Genomic DNA, 14,527 nt, shown 5'->3' with positions numbered 1-14,527 from the left:
CGCGCCCGCGGCTCACCATCTCCACTTTCTCTTGTTGGCTCAGGACCTCCCTGTCCGCGCCCGTGGCCTTGCTTATCAGCGCGCCCTCTCCCTTTTGGCATCTCCACTTCCTTGGCAAGCTTCCTTAGCATCTCCACTTGAGCTAGAAATCCATAATTCTCCCACGAGTGCTAGGAGCTATCAAAACACACGAAAAGGAGGTAAAAACTAAAAGAAAAGACAAAAGGGAAGGGAAAACACGAGAGGGAGCTAAAGTGACTAAAATCGGGATAAAAGGGGGTGAAAAGAGGCATAAACGAGTGACAATTCCGGGGGAAATCTCTAATGAAAGAGGGTAAAATGGTGGCATAAACGCCACACATCATCTTCCCATTCCTTGTAGTCCGAGCCAGGATAGAGAGTTGGCCAAGTCATCTTCATGATGTTGTTGCAGTCTTTCATCATGTCCTTGACAATGGTCGCCTTCTCTTCTTTAGCCCTGGACTCGTACTTTTTGGCCAGCTGCTTCTTCTGGTTAGATAGGCGCTGCTTCAGCTTTGTCACCTAGTCCCTCAAGGAGTCTACCTCCTTTGAAACATCCTCGAGAGACTTAGACTTGTCCTGGAGTTTTTTTTTACTTGAAGGTTCAGCTCCTGGATCCGACTTTTAGCAGCATCCAGATCAGATTTAACTTGCTGATTGCAAGTCGCCTACACATACAAGATATCAGTCATCAATACTTCGTTTTGAAAAATTGAGAACATAGCCTTGTCTATGGTGGAGGTTGCATGCACCTTTGCAGCTTTTACCTCTTTTGACTTCTCAGCTAGAGGTTTGCGAAGGCCATGTATGCGCAGCATTGACTGCAGGCGCAAAGAAAACAGGCGCTAGTAAGAAAACAGGCGTCAACATTAAAAGAGTACACGCAAAGAGATAAGACAGTCTACGTCGGCTAGAAGGACGAGGACACCATCAATATTCATGGTGCCGTAACTTCTGACCGTCTCCCTCTCATCAGGAGAGACGACCTTCGGCATGTTCTTGGTCATAAGAACAAGGTCTGGCTTTTGGGGGTCGCCTGCAAAAAGGGTAACCTTACTTGTCATCCAAAACTACTATTATGAGAGGAGATTTAACTAGACAAGGAAAAAGAAGTTACCCTCGGCCAGGTTCCCCTTAGGCGGCCGACTGCCTTTTGGAGTGACGGCAGTTTTGGCCACAGTTGTAGCCGGACGGCTGGCCGATTGTTTCCTAGCCCTGCTAGGCGTTCTAGTATCACCAGCTATCTGCTTCCTGATCTTCGAAGCAGGCTCGGACTGAGGGGTGGTCGGATCCTGTCATTACAAGATAAGTGATAAGGACAATGAGCTAAGGAAACTTAAACACAAAAAGTTTAGGGCCACGGTTATACCTTGGTAGTCCGGGAAGAAGGCGACTTCTCTACAGGGCGCTAACTCAGAAGGGTCGATCGGTACTGGGCGGCAGCCTTTTTGGAACCAGAAATTTTTTCCATTGCCTCGTCTGCAGAAAGCACCACAAAAAGTTAGAAACCATGAAAAACTTAAACCAGGATATTTCGGGTTACTAAAGAACATGCGGAAAGATACCTCTCGGCATCTCTGCGCTAAGGCCGCAGTCGGCCAGGTACACCCCATCGTACAACCAATTGTACTTGGGTATGTAATTTTGAAGGATGGACTCCCTCACCCCAGTCTCAGGGTTCGCCTGGATAATCACTTTAATGAGGCCCGAGTCCAGGATCTCTTTCCTGTCCTTCTTTGGAACAGGCAGTAGGTCCCCACCGCCTGCTAAGTAGGGAGGATCCCTGTTCCATCTGTTGTATTTTTTGTTCCGGGCATGGTCATTGCTGGTAACAATGTAGAAGGTATTTCGCTAGTCCTTCCACTTGTTTTCCTTGCCAAAAGTCATCATATAGCCTTTGTGGCTTGAGATTTGGTACCAGCCGGTACCGCTGGCCTTTAGGGTCCGACTGAGGTAATATATTTGGGTGAACGCCTCAAAACTAGGGTCCACCTCATGCATCTCGCATCCAGCAACATACCCCAGTATGTTAAACCAGGAGTTTGGGGCAAGCTGCCAAAGGCCAATCTGGTAGCCGTCTAAAATCCTCTCGACGGCCGGGTAAAGAGGAAACCTAAGGCACGCCTTAATAGCCGCCTCATAGCACCCAAAGCATTAGTCTCCATAACTGGCCGCCTTGGGCCATACTATTGTATCCTCCCTATCTGGGACGGATAAAAAATAATCACTTCCCATGAAGTGTTGGTAAAGAAAGCTCCCCAACTTCTCCGTCATCACCTTCCTCCTACCATTAGAAACGTGATGATAAAACGCAGTGTGCGACTCCCTACGGGAGACAGACGGCTCCCCCCAATTTTCTCCTATTTCCACGGATAAGGACTCCCTTAATGTCTCCATCCTAGAGTATTTTTCCTCTAAAGAAAGGGAGTGCCGACTAAAATCACTGGACTTTGGTCAGATTTATTTGCTGGGAACCAGAAGGGACCGCCTCCTTCTCTGGAGACTCGTCCCCGGTCCTTACTGGAGAAGATCCGACTAGGTCGTCCCCTTCTCAGAAGACCCCTCTTCAGATTCAAGAATAGAGTCGCTAGGGGTGCTTGGGGTTCCAGGCGTTTGGTCAGATAGTTCACTAATGGGGACCCGGATAGAAGAGCCATCAGAATGTTCAATCTTCTTTGTTTTTTTGGTTCTTACCATACTGTCCTGCATAGATACAAAGAAAGTTGGATTCCGGGACTTGCGCAAAGATTGAAGTACCGCAGGGCAGTCGGCACCCCTAGTCCTAGATTCAGCCGTCCCCGGTGACTGGCTGATTGCTAACCTAGGTCGTGCCGGATGCTTTTGAGGCCTCATTTTCAAAAAGAAAAAATGCAAAAACAACAAAATAGATAGGGATAAAGGAACAGACAGTTACCTGAAACTTAAGTTCTGAAACGAAGCTTGGTCGAACAGGCGTCTAAGGAAAGCAGGCGGTTGGTAAAATCAGTTATCTAGAAAATCAGAGCTCAAGTTCAGGGGTCCGAGAGTTCTCTTTCAAAAAAGATTGCAAAAGTGTGAACATAAGACTTTGGTCAAGGCCCTTATATAGGAAGTTTGTGGATGTTGAAGAGTCACTCCAAAATTCAAAAATAGGCGGGAGAAAACCTTCGGCCAATCACAGGCCGACACCTGTAGCAAGTCGTCGCCTGTTAAAGGCCGACACCTGTCACAGGTGACATGTGCCCAGTCACGTGCCACCTATGAGGGGAAAATGATTAGGGGATTTTCCCCGCCCAATCACAGGCTGCTACGTGGACCAATCAGGTCCTGCCATGTGTCCGTCACATGGACCAGCAAAAGCAGTCTAGCATGGACCAATCGCGCCACGCCACGTGGCCTGCTATCTGCCCACCAAGAGAGCGGCCACCAAGGCCCGGTTTCCAAGAAAGGCCCAATCAGCCCTAGGTTGAACTACCTAGTATTGAGCACTCTTCCCAAGACTATAAATACATTAATTAATCCTCAGTAAAAGGAGATTGAGAATTAATTACTTTCACCAAGAGAAGCCTAAACACACGTGCATACTAATCGCTAGACCAGACTTAGCATTATTTTCACTCCCCGATCCATCCTCCCCTTCGAGGAACTAGATCACCATCTCTAATTTCTGCACTTTTTACTCCACATACAAGTACTAACTTGATCGTCGGAGGCGGAGCTCCCACCACCCGGAGTCTCTGTTGTTTTGCAGGTACAGGCGCGCGGATCTAGTCCCGGAATTGTAACTCTCCCGCAGGACACCAGAAAACCCCGAAACACCAAAAGCACCCGGCACGACCTAGGTTAGTGATTAGTCGGTCACCGGGGACGGCGGAATCTAGGACTAGGAGTGCCGCCTGCCCTTTTTTGGACCAATCTCTGCCCTGTGCTCCAAGTCCGACTATCTCTGTGTCTCTGCAGGACACTATGGCTAGAACAAAGAGGACGGCCAGATATACAAATTCGGACGACTCCTCATATTATGTTCAGATGAGTAAGCTCTCGGACCAGCCGCCTGGTCCCCCAAGCACCCTGAGTGATTCAATTTTGGGAGAATCGGAGGAGGTTCAAGGGGCCACTCCCATGCTTGTTGATATGTCCGGACTGGAGCCGGTCCTTTCTAAGAAGGAGGAGTCGGCCTCCTCTGAGAGTTCAAGCGACTCTGAGTCCAACTCTTCCAGCCAGCAGTCTCCAGACTTAGAAGAGAGGCATTCTCATCTTCATGAGGCGAGAGAGTCTCATGCGGTTGAAAAGGGAGTCGGTTGGGATGAGCCGTCTGCTTCTCATAGGGAGTTGAACAGTCCTTTCTATTGTCATGTCCCAAAAGGCCGAATTAAGGCTATGGCCGAGAGGTTAGGGACCTTTCAGGCGGACCATGTAATGGGTCCCGACTACTTTCTATCTGTGCCGGATGTCGAGGATATAGTAGTCTGGCCGGAGGGGCCAGCTATGGGGATGCTTGTTTTGGCTGCTATGAGGCGGCCATTAAGGCTGGGTTAAGATTCCCCTTACATTCGGCTGTTCAACAAATCCTTGATGGATACTAGGTGGGGCTTTGGCAGTTCGCTCCAAACTCATGGTTCAACATTCTGGGCTTTGTGGCCGGCTGCGAAATGTATGGGGTTGAACCAAATTTTGTAGCGTTCGCCCAAATGAACTATCTAAGTCGGACCCCAAAAGCAAGCGGTACTGGCTGGTACCAGATTTCCAGCCATAAGGGCTACTTGATGACAAGGGGGAAGGAGAACAAGTGGAAGGACTAGAGGAACACCTTCATCATTGTTTCCAGCCCCAACAAACTTCTCAACAAGAGGTACAATAGGTGGAATAGGGATCCACCTCTCCTCGCAGGCGGCTCTAGCCTGCCGCCTGTTCCTCGTAAAGCTAAGGAGGAGATCCTTGATCAAGGTCTCTTCAAAGTAGAGATCAGAGCCAACTCTGCTACAAGGGTACGAGAGTTAATCCCCTTAAACTGCATACCCAAATTCAATTGGCTGTATGACTAGTATTTCTTGGCCACCTGTGGCCTTAGTGAACGGACCCCTAGAGGTAGTCGGCCCCTTTTATGCTCTTACATTCTTGTTTTGCCTGAATTTATACTAACTCTGAGATGTCTTTGCAGACAAAGCCATGGACAAGATCTCTGCTTCCAAGAAGGCGGCCACCCTTCTTCGCACGGCTATAATTAGCCAGAAGCAGCCTTTTACCGACTCACCCTCAAAGGAGACGTCCAAAGTGAGCCTTCAAAACTTGGTCATGCTCTTTGCATTACGTTTCTTCTCTCTTCTTCTTTTCTTTTAAATGATCTAGACTTCTTGTTGCAGGGTGGGGCACTTAGACCCTTTCCCTCCGAGCAACCGAACCCCAAGGTTCAAAGGCAGATGGCTGGGAGTACGCCTGGTTCTTCCTGGAAACAACCGTCTGATAGACAGGCGCGGGCCCCCAGGGTAAAACAAACAACCGTCCCTAGGGACACCCGGCCTCCAAGAGGTATAACTGATTTCTTGGATTACCTTATCAATTTAAACATTCTTAGATCAGGCGACATGTTGCTTCCCTCTTATCTGATAAATTTTCCATACTTCTTATTGCAGGCGGCCATCAGGAGCCGGACTTGGTCCAGATGGCCAAGTCTATGGTCAAGGCCATTTCCTCAGATGACAGGGAATCAGTCAGGGGAGTCTGCACCCTTGACTTGGACTCTATCATGGATCTACTCTCCGAGGTAGACTTGATGAATTTTCTTCAACATTGGGCAGCATTGGCATTTAAGTGCCGCCTGTTTCTTGGGAAATTTTGATGCCTGATTTGTTGATTCACAGGCCTTGCTTCGTGTTCATGGTCTCCGCCGCCCCATCAACGAAAAGAACAAGGAGGTAAAGGCTGCGAAGGCTATGGTCGTCTTTGATTGTGACCGGGCAATGTTTCAGATTGCCCAAAATGAGATTTTGACAACTGACATCTTGTATTATCAAGCGACCGCCACCTTGCAGGTCAAAGCCGAATTGGAGGCGGCCAAGAAGAAAAACTTGGATCTGGAGAAGGCGGTCAAGGATCTTCAAGACCAGCTGCAGACGCTTAAACATGCAAAACATGCGGCCGATGAGCTCAAAAAGGCGAACAAAAAGCTCAAGGAGCGCCTGGCCAGCCAAAAGGAGACCTTATCCAAGCAACTCAGTGCTAAGGATGAGATTAAGAAGATGGCCCTGGCCCAAGATATGATGGAGTGAAAGGAATGGTGTCCTTCCAACAAGTGTATTCTTTCGATAGAGGGTTTAGAATTATTACGGAGCTAATTCTTCAGTAAGGTCAAGTGATCGGAATGCCTAGGTGGAGGCCGCTTCCGATCAGTAATATCAATGTACAATTGATGTTACAGCTTAATCTTAACTGAACCCTTCGGGTTGAACCCAATAGAATCACCGATCCGAGACGACGAATTAATCCGAAAGGATTTAATGAGTCGACAGAGTTTTACGAATACAGACGTCGGATATCGAGCCTAGGGCTTCGAGACCGAGCGTCGCAAAATCACAAAGCGACAAGTATGAGTGTAGCCGTAGCACCACAATGGTCTAACCATGTGGATGCTAGGCTAGTTCGAGCTAGCATGCACCTAGCATGGCTAGGCGCAAGCCTAAGCACACTAGGTGTGCTAGGCGCACCATCGCGGCTTAGGTGCACCATCGCGGCCTAGGCGCACCATGGAAGCCTATCGCAGCCCTAGCATCATGCTAGGCGCTATCGCAGCCCTAGCATCATGCCTAGGCACCATCGCTGCCTATCGCAAGCACCACAAGCACCAGGCAGCCCATCGCAGCTAGCAGTGATATACGTGTTTTATACAATGGTTTTCCCCGGTTTTATTGCATGATTTTGTATGGTTTTGAGCTCTACGGAGCTATTTCTTGCTAACAATCTCTTCTTTAGTGTATTCGATTGTTTTAGTAAGCTTTTCAGGAATATGAAGCGTTTCTAGGCAATTGGACGTGTTTTTAGTAGATTCGGAAGAGTTGATAGCCAAGAACTGAAATTTATGTGGAATGCCCGATCGGGCAGGCTTCGCCCGGTCAGACCGGGCGATGAAGAAGTCAAGTTATGAAGATGCAATTCTGGAAAACTGTCGTATTTTACGCAGCCTTCCTCCGCCCGACCGGGCGAGGTTCGCCCGGTCTGACCGGGCAAAGAAGGAAAACTGTCGTATTTTACGCAGCCTTCCTCCGCCCGATCGGGCGAGGTCCGCCCGGTCAGACCGGGCAAAGCTCAAGAACGCGTATTTTCTTATTTTTCCGAAATATTATCTTTTGGGGGTATAAATACCCTTTTGTAATTAACTTTTAGACAGTTAGTTTTTCATTAGTTTTCTCCTTAAGCCCTAGAAAACTCTCAAGAACCCTAGTTTTATTTTCTTAAGCAATTTCAATCTTTAATCCTAGTTTTATTAATCGTTCTTCAAGAATTCAAGACCATCAATTGAAGTATTTGGTATTTCTTACTTTCCATCTCTTTTATTTATTTTATAGTTCTTTAATTATGTGTTCTCTATTAGATCTTGTTTTTGATTTAATTATGATTTGTGAGTAGTTTCCTTAATCCGGGATCTTGCTAAGCCCGATTATGATTGATGTATAAAGTAGATCTTTAAATTCCCCAATAATAATCCCAATTGACATGCTTAATTGATTGTGTTTATGCCAATACTAGATTAGGGATAATTAGTATTGTTATCATCCCTTTGTTCTTATTGCAACGGAAGTTGGGTATTAACGGGATTAGGTTATTTCAATTAAGGGTTTGAAGATCATCACGGAAGTAGATGATTGAATAATTAGGAATCTAGGCATGGTGTTTAATGTCCCTTATTCGCTTGATTCCACGGAAGTAGGCTTGATAGTTAATTTGGGAAGCCATTGATAACTCGGAAGAGACCTTTGGTATTATTATTAGGGATTGCTTTTCTTCTTGTCAATTGATTTATATATTGGGGGTAGATTTATTAGTTTATCAATCATAATCGTGGTGATGCTTGATCTTGGATGCTTTAGTTTATTGATTAATATTTCCTCTAGTTAATTGTGTTATTTAATATATTAGTTGATTATTATCATCCATTATTGATTGGTGACGTGCTTAGTGATTAATTGAGTCTGATTAATTGAATGAACCATAGTCTCTTGGGATTCGATCCTTACTTGCCCTACTACATAGTTAGAAGGAATAGTTAGGTTATTTTTGTTAGGTACGCGATAAGCCTATCAAGCAGCGTGCTAGCCTGGGTGCCTGGGTGCGCATGGCAGCCTATCGCAAGCACCACAAGCACCAGGCAGCCCATCTCAGCTAGCAGCGTGCTAGCCTGGGTGCCTGGGCGCGTATGGCAAGGCCACACACGCACCAAGCACAGCCATCGCAGTGCTAGGCACTGGCGCATGTGCATGTGCGAGTGTGCGTGCCTCGCACCAAGCATAGCAGTGCTAGGCACTAGCTGATGCATGTGTGAGCGTTGCGTGGTGCGTAGCGTGCTGCGTGCGTGGTGCGTAGCATGATGCGAGGGAAGGGGCCAGCATGTGTGGCTCGCTAGCAGCACGCATGCTGACTGTGCTAGCAATGGTGCGCAAGGTAAGTGTGCGTGCTAGCCTGTGCGTGGGCTGCTAGGGGCCAGTGCCAGCACTATGTGCTAGCAGCGCCCAGCGCCAGCACACAGCACCAGCAGCAGCACGCACTAGCTGGGGTGCTGGGCAGCAAGGCAGTGCTAGCTGGCAGCCCTAGCTGGCACGCTAGCTGGCAGCCAGCTAGCCTTGCTTGACCCGATTTTGTGCATGGGATGTTGGGACCAAATCAAGGCCTTGGGGAGCAAGGCATATGGTCCCCCACCTAACCTTGGCCACCACTCTTTTGCATGTGATCATGCCACTTGTCGAAATGTGATTAACTTGATTATTTATTTAATTTGGAAATTAAATAAATCATTGATTTTCAACACTCCCACATTGGTGGAGGATGAAAAACCAAGGGTTCATTTCCCTATATATACCAATCTTGGGTATTGGGAAATGAACAACCTTGAGTGGAATTAAAAAGGCAACTCTAAGTAAGAGTAAACCTTTGATTCGTAAAACTCATAGTTATTTTGTCCGGGTCTTGACTAACCTTCAAGACTTAGGATGCTCGGGTCGGGTCGAGGGTACGATCCGTCGGAGATCTCGTGTTTTCAGGATTTTGAAGTAAGAGCTCTTTGGGAGCGAAGCCCGCGACAAAGGTATAATTCTTGTTCTTAATCTTGTTTGATTAAGTTTAATATGCATGTTAATTATTTTAATTAAGGGGCGGGTCTTGGTGGGTTTCCTTCCGCGTAGTGTCGGGTCACTACGAAACCCTACATGGAGGACGCCTCAAACATTATGAGGATGACCTGGACTACCCTCTTCCCGGACTTAGGCTATGAGCAATGGGAATCCAAATTCGTCGCCTGCACTGAAGAATATAATATCAAGATTATGCAGTAGGCGGCTGATGAGGATGAAGAGAAGGATGAGGCGGCCGAATCCTCTTCTGGTGGTGAGGATGGGAACAAAGAGGAGGAGGTGGCGGACGTCAACAAGGAGGAGACTAAGAAAAAGGAGGCGGACGCCAACCAATTACAGGCGCCGGCTAATGAGCCTCAAGAGGGTGTGCTAAAAGAGCAAGCGCCCAATGAGCAGGCGCCCAATGCCGAAGCTGATCAGGTGGCCGCAATTCCTGAAACCCCTGTCTCTAATGCTTGAGCTGCTTATTTTTAAACTCTTCTACCGCCTGTGTGTCGTCTCTTTTTTTTTTGTATCTTTTTCCCGACAAAAGGGGTCGGGGTCTATGAATATTTTTGCCGGCCTCCAAGGCCGGCTGTTTTTGAATGAAATTTGGCGACTGCTTAGTCGTCTTGTCCAGCAATCTTAATTTTTTTTATTTCCCTTTTCCAAGTGTAGAATGTCTTTAATGGCCACTTGCTTATTATGCCGACCGTTCTTGCTTGTTGTCTTCCTTTTTGCATTAAAATTTTCCATTTAAATGTTTGAATTTTGCTAAGTATAGAAGACATCTTAGTGGGTATCGCAACCGACTGATATTGTTGCTTCTGGCCGACTGATTGGTTCTCAAATAGTTAGTCGGCCATGAGTTCAGTCGGCTTCCCTTATAAGCTTGGGATAGCAGACTTTTCAGACTTGGATTATTTTAGGAACATTACTCAGGCCGCCTGTTGGTCGCACTTGGGCACAGGCGGCTGTCTTGAGGGTTTTGAGCAATGGTCGTGGTAGGCGTAGTTCAGGTTGCCCAATGGTAGCCAGCGTTTGACTCGGTCCATTGCGAGTGGTCGCCTAGTTGAGGAGCAGTCGCCCTATTTAAGTAGGATTGGCGTTGTTTTTATCAGGGCGCTACCTAGGTGGTTGGAGTAGCTACGCCTGTATTAGTTACAGGCGGTAACTTCTGTCAGATCTAGTAGGAATAGTGGTCGAGGGCCCCTGTTTGCCAAAAAAGCAGGCGGACCTCTCATACCTCTTAGGTTCTGTACTAGGGAGGGCGACTGGTTAACCTTGAGGTTAGTCAATCACCGCCACTTTGGTTTGAGTAGTAGGGAAACCAGGCTGCGGAGGCCGACTGGTCCCCTTAATTCGCCAAGTTTTTCTTGGCTATTAACTCAAAGGTTGTTAACCTAGTAAGAATAGTGGTTTGAGTACAGGCGGACTACTCATACCTTTTAGGTTCCATACTAAGTTTGAGAGAGTGACTATGAGTTAACATTAGAGTTTACTTAGTCTCCGTCACTCCAGCTTGAGTAGTAAAGGTACCAGGCGGCGGAGGCCGGCTGGTCCCCTTGATTCGCCAATATTTGTTGGCTATTAACTCAAGAGGTACCGCCTGCATTTATCCCAAATAATGACAGGCGGTCATCCGACTCAAATGTCAACTGCTACCACTGGCTCGGTTAGTGGTAGAGTTATCCTTGTCTCAGTTGTAAACGGTTACGTGGTTGTCCTTGGGGACAATCGTTTAGGGGACGTGTGTTTAGTTTATAGAGCATTATTCCACCCAAAAGGGAGCTGCTCTCTGCGACGAATCTCATTCGGAGGGATGTCGCCGGACGCCTGCTATGATGTTGGGACAGGTCGTATTAGTTTAATTTTAAGAGAGGATCAGTCAGCCTGGCGCCTAGGCTGATCATCCGGCCATTGGCCTAGTTTGGTTCATGATGAACGTAGATGCTAAGTTACCTTAGTCTTGGGAGTATAGGAGAGTAGCCGTCTGTTTTAGGTTCGACGGCGTGCCTCTAATATGAAATAACACATTGGAAAGTAGCCGACTGCAAATGTACAGGGGCATGACCCTCTAATGGAGTAAAATACACTTTTGAGAGTAGCCGCCTATAAATGTACAGGCGGCATGCCCCTCTACTGACCACAAAGAATTGAAAATAATTGCATGTTTTATTATTAACCCTAGTACAATTACATCATACAGAAGTAATACTTCTTCAAATTGTCTACATTCCATGTTCTAGGTATGAGCCGGCCGCCTGGTGTTTCCAGGCGATAGGTGTCGTCCCTAACCTCTCCATAGATCCGGTAAGGTCCTTCCCAGTTGGGAGTTAGCTTTCCCAACTCATTAGCCCTACCGACTGCTTCCATTTTCCGTGGTACAAAGTCCCCCACTTTTAATGGACGCCTGTGTACTTTCTTGTTATAAGCTCTTGTCATTCTCAGACGGTAGATCTCATGGCGTAGGGCTGCGTTGCCCCTACGCTCGGGGAGTGAGTCCAATGCTAGGTGCATGGATTCCCAATTGGCCGCCTCGTCATACAGCATGACACGAAGAGTCGGCTCGTAATGCTCAATGGGTAGCTTCTGCCCCATAGGTCAGGAGGAATGGAGTTTCCCCAGTCGCCCCTTTTTCAGTCGTCCTTATGGCCAAGAGAACATGTGGAAGTTCGTCTGCCCATAGGCCGCCTGCTTTTTCAATCTTTTTCTTGATACCGTCAGAGATAATCTTATTGAATGCTTCTAATTGGCCGTTTGCTTGGGGTCGACCAACTGATGCAAAGTTGTATGCAATTCCTTGATCCCCCAACCAGTTCTTGAGAACATGCGTCTCGAACTGAGGACCATTATCAAGGACCATTGACATAGGCACCCCAAATCGTGTAATGACGTTCCTCCAAATGAATGAGATAACGTCCTTGGTCTTGATACCTTTGACAGCATCGGCCTCTACCCATTTGGTAAAGTAGTTGACTGCTACCAGGATGTATCTCCGGCCGCCTGTTGTAGGTGTATACGGACCCAAGATGTCCATGCCCCACTTGGCAAATGGTAAGGGGCTATGTATGGCCGTTAGATTAGTGGACGATGGATTAGCTTGCCAAACCTCTGACACTTGTCGCATTTTTTCACCATATCCATAGCGTCTGCCTCCAGGGTTGGCCAAAAATATCCCTGCCGCCTAGTTCTACGAGGTAGGGACCTGCCGCCTACGTGGGAGGCGTAGTATCTTGAGTGCAAGTCCTCTAAGATCTCTCGCCCCTTTTCCGGGGTGACACATTTGAAGAGAGGTTGGAGATAGCCCTTTTTGAAGAGTTCCCCTTTATGCATTTCAAGTTGGACGCCCGTTTTTTTAGTAGCCGGTAGGGTGCCGTCTGAGTGAGTAACCGGTAGGGTGCCGTCTGTAAGGTATGCCCGGATGTCATCCATCCAGGTGGAGCTTCTGTCTAGGATCCCAATAGGGTCCTCCTCAATGCTTCGTTTCTCCATTACTTCTTAGAAAATCGTCCATGGTGTGTCGCATGAAGCTGATGATGCCAGTTTAGAGAGGGCGTCCGCCTGGTTATTCTCGGATCTAGGCACTTGATTTAGGTGAAATTCTTCAAGTGTCCCGGCCTCCTGCTTTACTGCTTGTGGATACTTGATCATAGCCGGATGTGTGGCTTCATAATCACCATGGTATTGGCTTACGATCAGTTGTGAGTCAGAACAGGCGGCTATCTTTCTTGCCCCGGCCGCCTTACACATGCGGATGCCAGCCAAAAGGGCTTCATATTCCGCCTCATTGTTCGAGGCTTGGAACTTAAACCGTAAGGCGTACTCGTACCTGTCCCCTTTAGGGGACTGACATATGACGCCTACTCCACACCCGTTCATTATAGAGCTCCCGTCCACATAGACTTTCAAGACTTGCTCAAAGTTCTCTGGATCAGTCGGCTTGGTTAGTTCTACTATAAAGTCAGCGAATGCATGCCCCTTCACTGCTTTCCTTGGCTCAAAAGTGATCTCTAGACTTTGGATCTCGATGGCCCATTTGATCATCCGGCCTGACGAATCCATGGTTGTCAGTGGTTGCTTGATTGGCTGGTCAGTGTAAACCACAACCGGATGTGCCAGAAAATAAGGCTTCAATTTTTTAACTGCCATGAAGAGGGCAAGGCCAAACTTCTCCACCATAGGGTACCGTAACTCAGTGTTCTTTAGGACATGACTGATGAAGTAGACTATGAGCTGGCAGCCGTCCCTTACAGCAAGGAGGACGACACTAAGAGCATGGTCAGAGACTGGTAAATACATGAATAGCACTTCCTTGGGTAGGGGGCTGACCAACCTTGGCAAGGAGTGCAAATGTTGCTTCAATTTCTGGAAGGCCGCCTCTGCATCCGGCCCCCATTCAAACATGGTCTTCTTCTTGATAGCTTAAAAAAAGTAAAGACACTTGTTGCCTGACCGGCTGAGGAATCTCCCCAATGCCGCCAAGCACCCCTTAAGCCTTAGAACTTCTCGGACTGTGTGGGGCGACTGCATATCTATGACCACATGTACCTTCTCGGGGTTAGCCTCTATCCCCCTTTGATCGATTAGAAATCCGAGGAACTTCCCAGACTCAACACCAAAAACACATTTCTTGGGATTGAGCATGACCTGGTGCCGCCTGAGTGTGGTGAATTTTTCTCGGAGGTCAGCTATGTGGTCCGTCTGGAGTTTAGATTTTACAATCATATCATCTATGTACGCCTTTACATTCCTTCCAATCTGGTTGAAGAAGACCGTATTTATCATTCTTTCGAAGGTTGCAGGCGCATTCTTTAGGCCGAACGGCATGACGGTATAGCAAAACAACCCCTGATCTGTGACGAAGGTCGTCTTCTCTTGATCTTTCTTCCACAGGGGTATGTAATGGAAGCCTGAGTAGGCGTCCATGAAGCTCATCAAGGCATGGCCGGCTGTAGAGTCGACCAGGTGGTCGATCTTTGGGAGCAGGTAAATGTCTTTGGGACATGCCTTGTTCAAGTTTATGTAGTTTACACACATGCGCCAGGTCCCATTCGACTTCTTGACATGTACTGCATTTGCTACCCAGTCTGGGAAGTAACATTGTCGAATGAATCCTGCGTCCAGCAATTTCTTAACCTCAATAGCTGCCGCCTGGCTTCGTTCTTCGCCATGGTTCATCTTCTTTTTCCTGACCGGCTTCTTTT

Source organism: Chenopodium quinoa, unplaced genomic scaffold (assembly GCF_001683475.1).
Source record: "Chenopodium quinoa cultivar QQ74 unplaced genomic scaffold, ASM168347v1, whole genome shotgun sequence".
Lineage (NCBI taxonomy): Eukaryota > Viridiplantae > Streptophyta > Magnoliopsida > Caryophyllales > Amaranthaceae > Chenopodium > Chenopodium quinoa.
This window is presented reverse-complemented; position numbering follows the sequence as displayed.